Here is a 14,576-nt window from a genome sequence, read left to right as displayed (position 1 = left end):
GTAGTAAGAACATGCCTGAAGAAAGACCAGCCACATTCTGTGTATCACACACACCGTGACAGTCATCCTCAGCAGCTCAGAGGAGAGGGTCAACAGAAGCTCCTTTCCCAAGGAATTTTAGTGGGGCCCAAGAGAGATGCCCAGGAGAGAAAGCCTTGTCAGTCATTCATCTGCATTTTCTTTCCTCTATAAGGATAGTTTAAAGTATGAGGGGAATAAAGTGCAAGAAATATAACTGGAGCTCTTTCTAGCTGGAATAAAATATTTGGGATTTTCAACTCCTGTATCATTTATATTTTAGTAAACTGACTTTTTCATATATACAATAATCACCCCTCTGAGAAAATCCTGTAGCAACACAATGAAATGCTTTAGTATGGGTCACCATCACACACAGTAATCACCAAATTGCATTAACTTCAAACATTATAAATACACATATTTTAAAATTATTATCACAGCAAGCAATATTAGATTTGATATTCAGTGCTCTCTCCTTCAAGAAGGAAGAAGTTATTTCATAGAGGTCTGATCAAAGTGACCTCTTCATTCTTTATATTCAAATAATTCTTTTGATACAATGTAAGCAGAAAATTCATACACTCAAAAACCCCAAAAGAACAGAATAATTTTATGGTTGGTTTTTTGTTTGTTTGTTTGTTTTTTTAAATATACATTGCAGGTACATGATTTCTTCCCTCTCCAACAGGCTTCTGTAACCTAGAATTTTTTCCCTTACTTTTTATGTTAGTATTAGACTGACTCTTACTTTAAAAAACAAGTTTTATTTTAAAATATAAGTTACTGAAAAGTATTCTAGTATTATACTGTCTTATCTTGTTAGTATTTGCACCCAAATAGAGCTTAGGTAATCATCAGACAAAGTTTTATAAACCTGGACATGTATATAAACAGAGTGACTACATCACAGTGATATTGGAACAGCCTTTGTTCCTCACTACAGAAAAGAGCCTGTAGGCTGAGAATATTTAAAAAAACCCATCATATATATCCTCGTGAATTGATATCTAAATAACTAGCTCTGTATATTTTGATAATGGAGTAGCAATTTTACAGCTGAAAAGCATTGTCATATATACATATGAGACTAACCATACAGATTTTCACCTGTAGAAAACGACAGTTTCACAAATTGCTTCAGCCAGAGCTAGATTAATCAACTCCATCACCCCCAAATTAATTATACAGCAATTATTTTCTGATGTTTTAAATGTCTTCTGATTACGTCTTACTCAGTAATTCTCAAAGTGTCTACACCTTAATATGATTTCCGATGTTATAACAAAAATTGCTGATTGTTTCTTACTAACATAACTTTTTCATGCTCTAAAGACTTAATCATCCATTTTATCAGTTCTTAGGTAATGGTTCTAAACATTCCAAAACTGGTGAAGAATATTTTTAACAGAATACATCTAAAAACTCAAGTCACGAATAGCTTTTTTTCACAAAGACTAGAGAAAATGGTCACCTATGAGAAACTTTTGACTATCTGTAGGTCACCTAAATACGAAACCCTTTGCACTCCAGGGAGCTTATTGCTATTATTTTTACAGGTCTCTACACCTTTTGGAATGTAGAGGTCCTAAATTTTCCGCCACTTTCTCAGAACAAAATAAAATTGAAATTAAGAGAGATGAGAAGTAGGTCAATAAGGAGAAGTGGAAAGACTTTAGAAGGAAAATTATATTCTCGAATGTATCTATCTAGAGTCCAAACAAATGGAGGGGAGGCCTTCTAGAAGATACTATGGGTGGGTTTACTGAGGCCCTTTCCAGCAGGCAAGTCCCCAGCAAAGAATTCGGAAAGACTTTAGAAGGAAAATTATATTCTCAAATATATCTATCTGGAGTCCAGACAAATGGAGGGGAGGCCTTCTAGAAGATACTATGGGTGGGTTTACTGAGGCCCTTTCCAGCGGGCAAGTCCCCAGCAGAGAATTCTTATTTCTAAGAGAGCAGTAGGAGCCTCTGACATGTTACTCAGGAGCATCCAGGTGGGTCTTGAAAATTTCCAAGGAAGGGGACTCCACAACCTCCCTGGGCAGCCTGTTTCTAAGAGAGCAGTAAGGAGCCTCTGGATGAAAATAAAACAAATGACATACTGACTGCCTGAATTAGGGTCACACACGTGCAGTATGAGACTGGACGATCTAACCTTGCATTCAAGAACCAAACCCTTAGATTTCAGTAAATGAACTTTAGATCATAAATTCTTAGACTCTTTAGAGCGTAAGTTCTTGACAAGCCCCTGACCAACCTGATCTAATTAGACCTAGTTTAAGCTGAGAGGGTTGGTCTAGATCACCTTTAGGGGTCCCTTCCAACCTAAATTATCCTTCGGTTCTGTGATTTTTCAAGTGTAAAACGTTCATTGGATCTGTGTTTATAAAGTCTTGTGTCCGAGACCTTCACGTGTTACCAAAGAACAAATAAACAATAATCACAAACTGCCAATTTGTTCCTATAGCTCATATAAAGTAATACAAGGAATAGTTTGCTCCGATTACTTACTGCGTCCTAAAAAGGCTATTTTTTTCTTAAGCTTATCACTTCCTGTACTCAACAATATATTAGACCCTGCTCACAACTCCACCACCCTCCCCCTCCCAAAAAAGAGGTACACAGACGTTTTCTGTGATTTATTACAAATCCATGGCGGCTCTAGTCCATATTTTAAAGAAACTTTCTTACTGGTTGGCAGCTGAAGCCACTTGAAAAACATAAGCAAGTCTTTCTGAGAAGATGAAAAGAAGCTATTTAACTACTAACCAGAGTCTTCATTATAAAATAACGCACAGAGAAGTTTTTTACAAGTTCCACTGAGGATGTGCAAACCAGAAAAAGAAAATTCATCTCAAACCCATAATTTTACCATCTCTGCAGTGCTAACAACTATTAGAAGTCATTGTAAGTGTAAAGACATGTGTCTGAATACTGATAAGGAGGATGATGGGACAACTCCTGAGCCTTGCACAATGGGCCTTTAAAATTGCTCAATCGGCCTCTTGCAGACGTCAGCAGCATGGAACACACTGCCAAGGGGACAACAAAGCCACCACAGTAGCTTTAAGCTGTGCCTTCTCAATATCAGGGAAAGAAGCACAGCCAGAAGACGTATTGCCTGCAGGAGCCACCCACTGGGGCTACAGATAGGCAGCACGATTTAGTGTTATCAGAAATCACAACATACACAATCAACGGCAACACCGTACCTACTTGGTTTTTACAATTAAGTATATACCTCTGCTTTACTGCTATTTTTCTTATTTCAATTTCAAGGTCTTCCAATGATAATAAAAAAAACCCTCCCACTGACACATCTGAAAGATAAGCAGTGTGTTCGTAACCCCGTTGCCTGGAAATAGTAGGTCCAGAAATAGTTTGGCGCTAAACTTTAAATAAAATTACAGAACTCTTTCAGCCTTTCTACTCTCACTGTGCAAATGTGAAAGTATTGTAAATCTTGTTGACAGTTATTGCCATATCTATTGGCACACAGTCAGCAGCAGTTTGGAAAGTGTTGTGCAGCATAGCTAGTGCCCATTACCTGTCTCCCTATATTTTCTTACAATTTATTTTCACCCCAGCAGGCAGCGCCTCACAATGCCATTAATTTGTCGGGCAGCTCATACTTTCCAATACAACCTGCTTTACAATGTGCTCTTATAAACAACCTGGCGGTTTTACTGGCAACGCTTAACAGTGTCAGGAGGGAGGCTACGATTTAAAGACAGCAGGTAAAAATGGGGCAGGTCAGGGAGATGACGTGGTCCGACCGAACGCCTTCTCCTTAAATTTGACTTCACATCAGCACAAGTGCAGAAAAATCACCAGGCTTACACTCGTCTCTGTAAATATGTTATGTTGAAACAACACCAAACAGAGCTTTTTGTTGGTGTGGTTGGACACACACTTTTGCTACTCAGTATTCTGTAATGGTATATTTGCTAGCAGATCATGGGTGCTCTTATGAAGAAAAGAAATGGAGAAACAGGAAAAAAAAATTAATATCTTTAAATTGATCACAACAGCAAGTATGAAAAAGTATATTCTCTCCTTGCAGAGCAATTAGGCACTAGTGAAATACTTGCATGATTCCAATATATATTTATAGCTACATATATAGATTATTTGAATGCTTTGGTTAACACAAGCCTTTGCAGAATGAGGAAAAAACCCCACACCTCAACAGATCAAATTCAGGTTTTTTTAATACAACAGACTGCATATGACATTTTTGCTTTAATATGTGCTTCTTTTTCTGCATCTCTCTTTCTGTCTCATACACAAACACTAATTTTCTCCTGTAAATTCCACTTCCACCTCTAGTAAGTAATGCAAGTATATATACACCTAACCTGTGGTCTGTGTTCTTCATATCACCAATATTTTTAGAATATTTTACTTATTTTTTACTAGCAATACTAAAGTGTGCATTAACTGAAGCTGTCTCTCCTGTTGTTACTCAAAATTAAATTGCTGTCAACCCGACACCTTTTGCAAACACTCAAGGAACTTGAAATTTTCTATTAACAAGTAATAGAAAACTAGGATGGATCAGAGGATATGATTATGTATTACAGCAGCCAAAAATGATCTGCTAGGCTATTCTATTTTTATTTCTGTATCTTTAATCTAAGATTCAGGCACCTGGGGCAGGGTTAAATGAGCAAACAATCTGAGTAATACACTATCAGACATTCCTAGGGAATACTTGTCTGCCATTAAACAAATTGAATATCGCAGAATGGTTATTGCAGCTTTTTGTACAAAGGTCACAATATAAAAACATATGTTTGGCATCAGAAAATATTACTGTGAATCTAAGCCACATATGCATATATCAAGTCACATTTAGGATTTTGGTGGCTGGGGGTGGCAATCTCCCACAACGTTCACATGTGAAAAGAGCCTGAAAGGGTTAAAACTGTCTCGGCCCTAAATCCAACCAAGCTTTCTGCTTCATATTTATAATTTTCCTTGTGCTTGCAATGTTTTCTAATAACAGGCCAATTCCTTAACTCACACAGGAATCTAAATTACAATAATCATATGCATTCCTTTCCCCAAGAAAGGAAACACCTGTTGTAGTTAGTTAATTGTAGAGTTTCTGTAGGCTTTTGAAAGAAAAGTAACATTTACAAATAATTTATATCTGAAAAACATCAGAAGCAGAGAAACACATGAATTATAAAACTAGTAAGAAACTCAAAAAACTACGCTGAGACAGTAACAGATGTTTTCACTTTGTTAATTAAAGAAAAACTCTGTATCAAAGTACCATAATACAAATGGTTATTTTATAACTAAAATGGGGCTACTTTCTGTTCTCAGATGGGTTTAACACTCCTGCAATAATTGTTACCCGTGCCCTATAGCAGTAGAAAATAAAAATTAAGCCCTACAAAAATATAAGAATGCATGCTTCTGTAAAAAAAAATTAAAATTAAAAATGTAACTATGTATACATAAATCAATATTCAATGTAGAAGACACATCCAACAAAGATTGTTTAGAATTTATTCACATCTTTGTTATGGAATTCTTGCTGAAACAGAGGACAAAGCACATATTTATGTGATTACAAAACCCAAACTGTCATCTAAATATATCTGTTTTAAAATATACACACTCTGATTTTTTTTTTCTTTTGAAACTTGTTAATTTTTTCTCATCCACATTTTGATATATAGAAAATATGAAATTCTGCCCTCAGCTATGGTGCTTTATAACTCATTTATATAAATATGATAATTTTGGTGGAACTACCCCAAAAAGGAGTTATGTCCTATGCTAATGCTCTTGTAAAAATATCCACATTTGTGGATATCTGTGCCATTATCCACAGCACAATGAACTTCAAATAACAATTACTTGTCTTCTATATTAGAATCATAGAATTGCTGAGATTGGAAGGGAGCTTTCAGATCATCGAGTCCAACCATCAGCCTAACACTGACAAAAGCCATCACTCAACTGCATCCCTCAGTACCACATCTACCTGTCTTTTAAATACCTCCAGGATGGTGACTCAACCACTTCCCTGGGCAGCCTGTTCCAATGCTTAATAACCCTTTCAGTGTAAAAATTTTTCCTAATATCCAATCTAAATCTCCCCTGGCACAGCTTGAGGCCGTTTCCTCTTGTCCCATCGCCTGTTCCTTGGGAGAAGAGCCCGACATCCCCTGGCTACACCCTCCTTTCAGGGAGTTGTAGAGAGTGAGGTGGTCTCCCCTCAGCCTCCTTTTCTCCAGGCTGAACACCCCCAGCTCCCTCAGCTGCTTCTCATGAGGCTTGTTCTCCAGACCCCTCACCAGCTCCGTTGCCCTTCTCTGGACCCGCTCCAGCACCTCAATGTCTTTGTCATAGTGAGGGGTCCAAAACTGACCACAGTATTCTATATGTGGCCTCACCAGTGTTGAGCACCGGAGGATGATGACTTCCCTAGTCCTGCTGGCCATGTTATTCCTGATACAGGCCAGGATGCTGTTGGCCACCTGGGCACACTGCTCTGTTCTAGACTGACCTGCTAGGCTGGATGAGCTGCTGAAACACGGTAGCAAAATTATGGTCAGAGCAAAGACCAACATGGAGGAAAGACTCAAAGAAAGAATTTAGAAAAGGTAACCTTTAGCTTTGTCATGGATAAAAAAAAGCCTATTATTATAGAACTTTACATACTGCAAGGCGCGTTTTACAAATGAAAGTCAAATCTTCACGCAGATAAATAGCAGCAAAACCATTGCATTCACTGCTAGAAATGGGAATTAAAAAAAAAAAAAAAAAAATCTGGGTAAGAAGGTCAGTTTTGCTACAGTGAGAAATGGTATTCGTTACTAATTCTGCAGTGAGTAGGGAGAAGAAACCAAACCAAAATCTTTGGATATTCCATTCACACAGAATCACAGAATCATCTAGGCTGGAAGAGACCCTCGGGATCATCAAGTCCAACCATCCTCCCTACTCTAAAGTTCTCTCCTACACCATATCCCCCAACACCACATCTAACCCTCACCATTTACCATATCTTAACTAACGTCTGTCACAGAGGTAAGTACTCAATTATCTGGGTTAATAAGGCGCAAGAGCCATGAAGCAAAGCAGAGTTAGACACTGGGAGCACCATGGAGTGGGTCACATGAGCCCTCTGCAGGTCCATGTGCCGACATGGGCCACGGGCTCTGCACGAGGTGTACATAAGGGCATATTCCTCATTCCAGGTCAGCCAGCCTAAATTTACCTTGAATGCTGTAGAGGAGCCTGAGCTGCTCTAAGGAGCTGGCTGAATACGAGAGGCTTAGCCCCACCAGCGAGGGGATGTTTCCAGCACAGAGCAGCCAAAGGGCAACCCAGCAGAATTTTGCATTAACACCACTGACACTGAACTTGGCTTGATTATTTGGATGCTACACTGTAGATGTACCCTAAAAAAATACTCGCTTGCTACTTAGCATGCCATCCCTCCCACCCTCACCTTGTTCTCTGTACAGACCAATTTACTGTGGCTTTTTTTATACGATAGCTAGAGTTAATTTCACCTACTGCATTTAATGTCATAGGAGTTATACGTGTAAATCCCTGTACTTAGAGATAAGATAGTCCTTTATGCCATTTTAATCAATCTTTGTCATGGGTATGTTACTTAATAGCTCTGTCTTCCTATAGAAAATGAGCAACTTAAGGGAAATGAAACTTTTCAAAGATACATTTTCCTTCTGGCAGTCTGTGAAATACACCATAATTATCCTCTTTCAATGAATAACGTTTGAAAGAAAATGAACATTCTGTGCACCAAAAGGTATAATACAATGACAATCTCAACTGCCTTGTAAATAAAAGGAAATTGTTTTTCTACTATGATCTATATTGCACAGAAACATATATACATGCTTTATAAATATAAAACCAAAACAGACTATCGAGCCATTTTTCAAGGTCCTACTACTTCCTAATAACAATAAAATCAGTATTTCACAGCAACAAGGAATTGTATTTATATTTCTAAAAGATTCAAACTGTGTCATGAATTATGGACTCCACCTCCCAGGCTGATGGGACTACTTGTATGAATAAGGCTCCTGCCGAACACAGCGTCTCTTGAGTAAAAAAAGGTATCCAGAAAAAAGAGCACCCTAAAGATTTGCTGCCAGTGGGGAAAAAGAGGGGAAAAGGCTTTTTTAATAGCATAAACAAATCATAGCTTCATAAAATGAACATTTGCCTTTCAGATTTTACAAACTATTGGGTGCAATGCACAATACAACTAAGTAGCCAGGATAAAGTGCCATTTACCCGTCATTCCAGTGAACGTGCACACGCAGTAAAAATAAGGAGCCAAAGCCACACGATTTCCAGCAGTTAATATGGGACAAAGGGATTTGAATACCAACCCATCCCTCATAAACTCACCCACAATCTAGGTTCTGAGTTAGGAAAATTACCAGTGCCATCACTTTGTCATACTGAGTATCTCAGTGCCTTCCAGTACCTCAGCACGTACAATAAATGGAGAGCGACTTACCTCCAGTGACCATTTTATTCTGCCCACCTTAGACCCTTTCTTGAGGTGACTCTACCTACGCTGGCTGTAGGGTTGGTTTTTAGACGCTGAAGTTAATGGCACCCTGATCTTCACAAGGATTTGATTTACTATAAAGACACACTCACATAACGGTAACACGATATTCCACACCGAAATGTGCGAAGTTTAGGTTAAAGCTTCATTTTATGCTTTAAGATGTTCAGCATATATATGGTGCATGCTCAGACAGGAAAAAGAAAAGTAAATAAATTTAGGATATTTTTCTAATGTTTAAACTTTGAACACGTATCTGGATTACAAGGGTTAACCTTGCTATTTATTCCGGGAATTTTTCTGCCTTCCTAGTTTCAACCAAGGACAGAAAAGAAACTGACAAAAACTCATGAAAAATGCTGCTACTTTCACAGCAATTAAACAAAATTTAGGAAATAAATGAAAATTTCATACAAGTGTAATTTTGTGTTATTTTCCAAGTAAAGAAATTCAGCTATATAACTAAATGAAGTGGATTTGCGAGCCAAACATTCAAAGCATTTTAGATTCATGTAACACTGGAACTCATCCTGTGTATGCTTCCTAAATTTACACCCTAGAAATAAGTTCCACATGGGTTTTATAGTAGTTTACATTTAAATAAGAATGGATTCTCCCCCTGAACTTCAAACACTCAATGGTCTGACCATACACACATATCATCAATGTTTAATCTTATTTTAATAGGCAGAGAAGGATGCATATGGACCCTCCTTTTTTGGGAACTAAGAGACACTATCTGCCATAATCCTTTTAAATTTATTTTGCTGCTTATTAAGGAAACTCAGTTTCTACTTTTTTTTTTTCCGATCTGTGTGTTAAACATGTCACAGTTCTTCTTGGGTTGTTTTCATTAGGAAAGAACGTCAATGCTGGATTTTCATTCTTCATACTTCGTCCTTACCATTACAGACAAAAGATCTTCCTCCTTAAATATAGGAAGACTTGAACAGAAGGCAGACTCTTTGCTTATCTAACAGTTTTATCATCAGGATTTGGCTGAGAAAGCTGTCTTTCTCTTCACTTTTTCTAAGAAATGCATCAACAGATTTTCTATTTCTGTGTTTGGTACTTCCTCTTTTCCAGATTCACTGTTCTTTTCCTGTTATTTTTCACAGAAATATAAACCTTTATGTATATTATCCAGCAAGGTATTTCCAACATATATGCCCTGCTTGTATCTTTGTTTTTGACAGAGACATATACCTCAGTTTCTGTAGAGACTTACTGAAAAAGCATCATAAATGGTTTGCAAGCTCTCTCAAATGCAACAAGGTGTTACACATCCCTGTTACTATTCTAGAGAGTTTGAGCCTGGCTCAGAACAGCCTGTAATTATTATTGCCTTTGATGTTTAACAGATTTAGTCACCGGTTTTCATTAGTTAGGTGTATTTCTGCTTCCTTGAATTCTGAATACCAAATGTATTACCTTAAGTTCTTAAAGAGATATCGTGATCAACTTCAGTTAATTTACCTTTTTTTTCTTTTTTCTCTGACGTAACACAAATAACCTACAACACTGATTACCAAAATTGGTAGAACTTGATTATATCACTACTATTTGCTTTCATCAAAATACATACCTACTTAGGATTGTTGAGACAGCAATTAAATTATTTCACTTAGATACTCTGTCTAAACAACATTGCTTCTGCAAGTTGAATGTTTTAACATAGACCAGCTACAACACAGCCATAATTAGTTATTTTTCTCTGTGGTAATGTGTTAATGGCCATGTTGCTCAAAACTGTCTAAACAAGATACAAAATAAAGGCGATTACCTTATCTAGACATTACATTATCAATAGCATTTCATAAAAATATTACTATAGAGAGTTCATTTTACATGCCTTGTACCATGTCATAAATAACCTAAAGTCTACCAAAACTGAATATACACTGTGTATATCCAGTGTAAACAGCAACATATGTACTGTGTATACAGAACACAGTTTCTAACTTTTTCAACTTATGAAATTAATTCATGTTTAGAGATCTCAAAATTCATAATGTGTCAAAGTTTTAAATATAGAGAGTTAGAAACAGCAAGGAGAAGTCACCTGGCCAGAGCGTAGTTTATGAAAGACCTCCATAAACTATGTACAAAATAAATAAGAAGAAAGTATTGTGCTGAAATATTTATAGCCCAAAGGTTTCACCCATTAACAGTTCATAGATACTGTCTTCAAGAATGAGTCCACTGAGGTGACTGAACTACTCGGGCAAAACCAAGTTACCTATGTTTGCAATAGAGTCCTAAGAGACTTCAAACTTCAAAAGAGATTCCATTTCAGAACAGGGCTCTAACTGAACTTCAGCAATGAAAGCAAATCAGAGCATAACAACATCCACCCCAAATCAATCCTACTGCACTTTGCAAAAAAAGTTTACTAGATTTTCAAAAGAATGATTTCTTTTTGTCACAATAGGTATGAACATTTTATTTAGTATCCCTGTGAGAAAGAAAATTTTGCCGTTTAACACAACACAAGTGGTATATATTTCATGCAAGATACGTTGTCATGATTCAACTTATGTTTTGGATGTAATTTCCAAACAACAAGTAGCTCAGTTACTTAGATTTATTTTTCTGAACTCATACTTTACTTTCTATGCAGTATGTTCATCTTCTTAAAGCACTGATTCCTGGGATTTCTCAGTATATCCAAACAAAAGTCCCATCTAAATAACGTTCGGGGTTAGTTCACAGTTACATCTAATATCTGTACTTAGAAAAAAATTGATTGTGGGTAGATATATCATAGATATGTACATACTAGAAGATTTTAAAACAAGAGTAGATATAAAACACTGAAACATCAAAAAACCAAAACCCAGCACCAAAACCTGATACATATATATCCATATGAAAAGATGATGATGTTTGATTACTGTATCCTAGAAAATACAGTTTTTACTTGTCAAGTGACTAGATGCTTTATTTGGACATAAAATGAACTACTTATTTCTCCAAAATAAGTAAATAAATGAACAGAAGTTAACAAGGAGGTATGTCTTTTCCATGATTCCCAATACAGCAACACCTATTTCTGCACCAGACATTACCATTTTGTAAAATGTTTTCTTCAAACTAAAAAGTACAATCCAGATGTACTTAAGAAAACATTTAGCCAGACAATATAGGGCTCTCAAATACACTTGTACAAAGCTAGTGAAGGAATTGCAGTGTCTCAAAAGTGACAGGCAGTCAGTTATTTCTGCAGTGGGCAGATTTATCAAAACTATTTGAGAAGCCTAGACATAAAATTGATTTAATTCCATTATTCAGCAATGATCTTGACTACTGAGATGAAGCAGCACACTCTGACCTGGGAACCTATCTTAGCTAGCAAAATTAAGTGGCTATTCTTTGCAGTCTAAAATATGAGTGGATCTATACAGCAAATCGTTTGGTTCTCACATGTTCACATCATTTGTTCATTTTTGAGTTTTACTTTGAGTTGTGTTAACCCAAACACCCATTTGCAGTCAGAACACGTGCTCCCCTCCCTTTTAATAGGAATCCAGTTTACATGCTCAAGACAGCTCAGTGTTGCAAACTGGAATGCAATAAATCCGGTTTTCATTAGTTAGGTGTATTTCTGCTTCCTTGAATTCTGAATACCAAATGTATTACCTTAAGTTCTTAAAGAGATATCGTGATCAACTTCAGTTAATTTACCTTTTTTTTCTTTTTTCTCTGACGTAACACAAATAACCTACAACACTGATTACCAAAATTGGTAGAACTTGATTATATCACTACTATTTGCTTTCATCAAAATACATACCTACTTAGGATTGTTGAGACAGCAATTAAATTATTTCACTTAGATACTCTGTCTAAACAACATTGCTTCTGCAAGTTGAATGTTTTAACATAGACCAGCTACAACACAGCCATAATTAGTTATTTTTCTCTGTGGTAATGTGTTAATGGCCATGTTGCTCAAAACTGTCTAAACAAGATACAAAATAAAGGCGATTACCTTATCTAGACATTACATTATCAATAGCATTTCATAAAAATATTACTATAGAGAGTTCATTTTACATGCCTTGTACCATGTCATAAATAACCTAAAGTCTACCAAAACTGAATATACACTGTGTATATCCAGTGTAAACAGCAACATATGTACTGTGTATACAGAACACAGTTTCTAACTTTTTCAACTTATGAAATTAATTCATGTTTAGAGATCTCAAAATTCATAATGTGTCAAAGTTTTAAATATAGAGAGTTAGAAACAGCAAGGAGAAGTCACCTGGCCAGAGCGTAGTTTATGAAAGACCTCCATAAACTATGTACAAAATAAATAAGAAGAAAGTATTGTGCTGAAATATTTATAGCCCAAAGGTTTCACCCATTAATAGTTCATAGATACCGTCTTCAAGAATGAGTCCACTGAGGTGACTGAACTACTCGGGCAAAACCAAGTTACCTATGTTTGCAATAGAGTCCTAAGAGACTTCAAACTTCAAAAGAGATTCCATTTCAGAACAGGGCTCTAACTGAACTTCAGCAATGAAAGCAAATCAGAGCATAACAACATCCACCCCAAATCAATCCTACTGCACTTTGCAAAAAAAGTTTACTAGATTTTCAAAAGAATGATTTCTTTTTGTCACAATAGGTATGAACATTTTATTTAGTATCCCTGTGAGAAAGAAAATTTTGCCGTTTAACACAACACAAGTGGTATATATTTCATGCAAGATACGTTGTCATGATTCAACTTATGTTTTGGATGTAATTTCCAAACAACAAGTAGCTCAGTTACTTAGATTTATTTTTCTGAACTCATACTTTACTTTCTATGCAGTATGTTCATCTTCTTAAAGCACTGATTCCTGGGATTTCTCAGTATATCCAAACAAAAGTCCCATCTAAATAACGTTCGGGGTTAGTTCACAGTTACATCTAATATCTGTACTTAGAAAAAAATTGATTGTGGGTAGATATATCATAGATATGTACATACTAGAAGATTTTAAAACAAGAGTAGATATAAAACACTGAAACATCAAAAAAACCAAAACCCAGCACCAAAACCTGATACATATATATCCATATGAAAAGATGATGATGTTTGATTACTGTATCCTAGAAAATACAGTTTTTACTTGTCAAGTGACTAGATGCTTTATTTGGACATAAAATGAACTACTTATTTCTCCAAAATAAGTAAATAAATGAACAGAAGTTAACAAGGAGGTATGTCTTTTCCATGATTCCCAATACAGCAACACCTATTTCTGCACCAGACATTACCATTTTGTAAAATGTTTTCTTCAAACTAAAAAGTACAATCCAGATGTACTTAAGAAAACATTTAGCCAGACAATATAGGGCTCTCAAATACACTTGTACAAAGCTAGTGAAGGAATCGCAGTGTCTCAAAAGTGACAGGCAGTCAGTTATTTCTGCAGTGGGCAGATTTATCAAAACTATTTGAGAAGCCTAGACATAAAATTGATTTAATTCCATTATTCAGCAATGATCTTGACTACTGAGATGAAGCAGCACACTCTGACCTGGGAACCTATCTTAGCTAGCAAAATTAAGTGGCTATTCTTTGCAGTCTAAAATATGAGTGGATCTATACAGCAAATCGTTTGGTTCTCACATGTTCACATCATTTGTTCATTTTTGAGTTTTACTTTGAGTTGTGTTAACCCAAACACCCATTTGCAGTCAGAACACGTGCTCCCCTCCCTTTTAATAGGAATCCAGTTTACATGCTCAAGACAGCTCCGTGTTGCAAACTGGAATGCAATAAATATGGACAACTGGGAAATCCAAGACATGTACTCCTGTTAAGCACTAAAATGCTACCAGTAATATTATCCATGTACTCAGTGACGAGATAGAGGTACTCTGTATTGATATTGAGAAGTCAATCTCTGCTTTGAAATTGCCTTTTGGGTGAAGCTACTTCCATCCACAGTGCGTATAAAGTGATTAGAAACTAA

At 36.3% G+C, this 14,576-nt stretch overlaps 1 protein-coding gene across 9 annotated transcripts in view; it reads right to left on the bottom strand.

Moving 5' to 3' along the window:
• The window catches only part of DGKB (diacylglycerol kinase, beta 90kDa), a 467,667-nt gene that overhangs the window by 65,693 nt on the left and 387,398 nt on the right, over positions 1 to 14,576 (bottom strand). The window lies entirely within an intron of this gene.

Source organism: Calidris pugnax, unplaced genomic scaffold, assembly GCF_001431845.1.
Source record: "Calidris pugnax isolate Ruff unplaced genomic scaffold, ASM143184v1 scaffold11, whole genome shotgun sequence".
Classification (NCBI taxonomy): Eukaryota; Metazoa; Chordata; class Aves; order Charadriiformes; family Scolopacidae; genus Calidris; species Calidris pugnax.
Note: the sequence above shows the minus strand (reverse complement) of the source record. Positions and strands in the feature narration are given on the sequence as shown.